Genomic DNA, 3225 nt, shown 5'->3' with positions numbered 1-3225 from the left:
CATTTAGAAGTCTGTTTAGCAAATATGACAGGTGTTCTCATGAAATTACTGAGAAGTTTCCAAACCATTTTTCTTTATTTTCTCTTGAATGTGTATTTATGATTTCTTGGAACTGGGATTTCACCTGTTTCAGCAGGTTCTAGGACATGTCATACAACCCCCTGTAGTTGGCCAGCTTGGTGTTGGGCATTTCTTGACCCCTTCTGTCCACCAGGCTCGTGAAGTAAATGTTTTGGGAAGCTTCATTAGGATCCTCTTCGGTGGGAAGGGCTGGAGGGAAGCAGTGGGCACAGGCATTCAGAGAAGCCCAAGTTCCAGAGACAGGCTGCCTTGGTTCAGCTGCAGCACTCCCACTTTCCACCTCAGAAAACTGCTCAATCTCTCCATCTTTCAACTTACCCCTCTTCAAGATCAGGGCAGCCCTCACAGGGTTATCTGGAGGAGTCCATGACAAAAAATGCCCAGCCCAGGGCCTGGCATGTTGGAAGTACTCTATCAGTGGGAGCTGTTAGGTTAGAAGCCAGACTTTGTCCTGTTGCTACACCTCGTCTTGGCATAGAGTGGGGGCTCATTTTGCCTTTGACAATAATTCTCTTTTCCCAGATATAAGATGATCACAGCTGCCTAATTTTTAACCCCAAAATTGAAAAATGGGAACACCATAACCCCATGGAAATTTTCCCAAACTACTCCAGATTACCAATCCCTCTGTTCTCAGAACCCTTCAGTTCTTGGGATCAAATCAGAGGTGGACACTCAAAGTCTGTTCATTAAGCAGATGAGGGTACACAGCTATGGGGCCAAATATAATGAAATCCATGCAAATAAGTCACATTTCCCAGTAATTTCCAAAGCTGACATGGAACACTGTAGAAACCAAGAATCAGTGGTTCCCTTCTCTACTTGCTTATCAAAATCACGGGGCTGAGGTTGGAGGGAATTGGGACAGCGTGATTTTTATGACCCAGCTGAGCCTGACTTATCCATTGACTTGACGCTGGGAGGGCTTTTCATTTTGGAAAATACATTGTGTTTCTTTTTATTTTATGATATGCTAAATTGTGATTTGCAGTGTTCTTCCTTTGGTTTTCTTGAGAGGATCCTCCTTTCCATAGTTCTCTGGGAGAATGAAAATTTAAGTCTATGCAAAGTGTCATTTTGTCTCTAAAACCCTGGGTGACCATAGGAAGGAAGAATTGACAGTCATGTGGTGCGGGCATTGTGGAAGGCTTGCCTTCATGTTTCAGGTGGATGTGTTTGAAAGTCTAGGCAGTCATTTCCAAAGGGAACCGAATGGGCTTGTAATACTATTACCACAAATAGCTCTGTAAGTGAATTAATATAAACATACTGACAGAAAGTGGTTACATCTCTAGAAATGTTCCACCTCAAATGGTGAAAGTCAGAGGAACCTTAAAGAAGGGGATAAGATAACCGGAGTATCTCATGGGTTTGGTCCTGTAGCAACCCAGAGACATGGCAGCTCGCATAGAGGAAGCGAAGTGTCTGGGCTGTTGGTTTCGTTTGGGAATTATATAATTCCTTTCTTCCAAAAAGGAACAAACCACATACTCTTTTTTTAGGGCACATAGAGACTTCGTTGAAAAGGGGAACATTTGTTTCCCCAAACAGAATGACATTCTAGCTGTACCAGGAAACAGTCTCTTGCAGGAAAAGTATGTTTTGCTATTACCAGCCACTACTGGGAACTGCGGCAGCCCCAGCCAGCATTTATTACTGGTCTTCTTTCGATAGTCCTCTCTTTGCAGATAGGGCCCTTTCCATCAAGTTTACATAGTGTTCTGGGAAAAGCCTTACAAGCAGGCAGAGAGACTGTCAGGGCACTTAGGAAAAAATGGGGCTTGGTCTTTGTTTTTATCTCAGATGTTAAAATAAAAAGAAGCCCAGGTGTTGAAGAGAATGAGGTCTTCATGTTCTGCTCTGTGGAGTCCTCTGCTCAGACAGGAGTCCTGAGAGCAGTGACTTGTCCACACAGAACCCGCGTCACCCCCACCCACCCATTCCTACTCGGGAGCTCACTTTCATCCTGTCCTGATTTTTGTTTTCTTCATAGCTCTTCATACCAGCTAAAATGTCTTACCTGATTGTTTACTTTTTTATTGTCTATTACACACACAGGTAACACTTTCCTAGGAACTGTTTTGGTTACTTAAATGATCAAAATATACTTAGAAAAAATATTGGGGACATGTATCTCCAATATGTATTAGTTATTTTTATTTACTTATTTATAAATTACATACCTACCTTACTAATTATTATATTACATATATCAGATGATATATATAAAATACAAATCTTACAAGGATCAGATAAAAAATGCAAATAGAAGCTTTGATATTTTTTTCCCCACATGGCCTGACTTGCAGGACGCTGTGTTTGAGAGTAGAAGCCTCACTCCTCTTGTTTTCTGAGGTGTTCCCAGTGCTTGCGACAGCAACTGCCATGTATTAAGTGCGCACTAAATATTTGTTTAGTATTTACTATTGAGTAACAAGGAAGGCTAAGGCATGGTTCACTTGCCAGGCTCCCAATAGCTGAGGTTTATTGCGTCTCTGCAGGACGAGAAGAGAAAAGCCCTAGTTTTTAGGGTCAGAATGCCTTCCTAATACAATATGTGCTGAATAAGGGATTTACTGTAATGATTCAAATCCTTCACCAAAGAGGTAATTACAACTTCCTTGATAAGAGCGGAGCTCAAGCAGACAGACAGGTGGTTTCTAGTTTCTCTTAGAACAGATGGCACAAATGGACCAGCTTCTGAGGCTTTTTGAGGAAACTTGCTCATAAACAGCCTTAAATATATTATTTTTCATGTCTTCCAACACATGCTTTCTAAATAAAGTGAAAAGTCTTAGTAGATTGAGCGCAAGAGCACATATGCACAATGCTGCAGGGAGCAGGGCACTTCCAGCTTACCTGAGCAGCAGGTGTGGCGTGTCTGGCATGCACAAGGGAGATTCTGTGCCCCCTTGGAGGCCAGATGTGCTAAGAAGGTTCACCATAGTGAACCTTTCCTTCTAGGTGCCCTCACAGGGTTTTTTCCCCGGCACTTTAAACTATACATTGCCTTCTCCCATGAGTTGAACACTCATATTTTTTAAATGAAAGAGCTCAGTTTATTTGATTTTAAGATTTTTTTTTTTTTTAAAGAGGGGGCAGATGGTTTAGTGGCTAAGAGTTAGGACCAGTTTCAGATCCCAG

At 42.0% G+C, this 3225-nt stretch overlaps 1 protein-coding gene across 4 annotated transcripts in view; it reads left to right on the top strand.

The window, feature by feature from the left end:
- The window catches only part of ARHGAP26 (Rho GTPase activating protein 26), a 443583-nt gene that overhangs the window by 406293 nt on the left and 34065 nt on the right, over positions 1-3225 (top strand). The gene's annotated exons all lie outside the window — the stretch shown is intronic.

Source organism: Lontra canadensis, unplaced genomic scaffold, assembly GCF_010015895.1.
Source record: "Lontra canadensis isolate GAN:19392208 unplaced genomic scaffold, GSC_riverotter_1.0 scaffold149, whole genome shotgun sequence".
Classification (NCBI taxonomy): domain Eukaryota; kingdom Metazoa; phylum Chordata; class Mammalia; order Carnivora; family Mustelidae; genus Lontra; species Lontra canadensis.
Note: the sequence above shows the minus strand (reverse complement) of the source record. Positions and strands in the feature narration are given on the sequence as shown.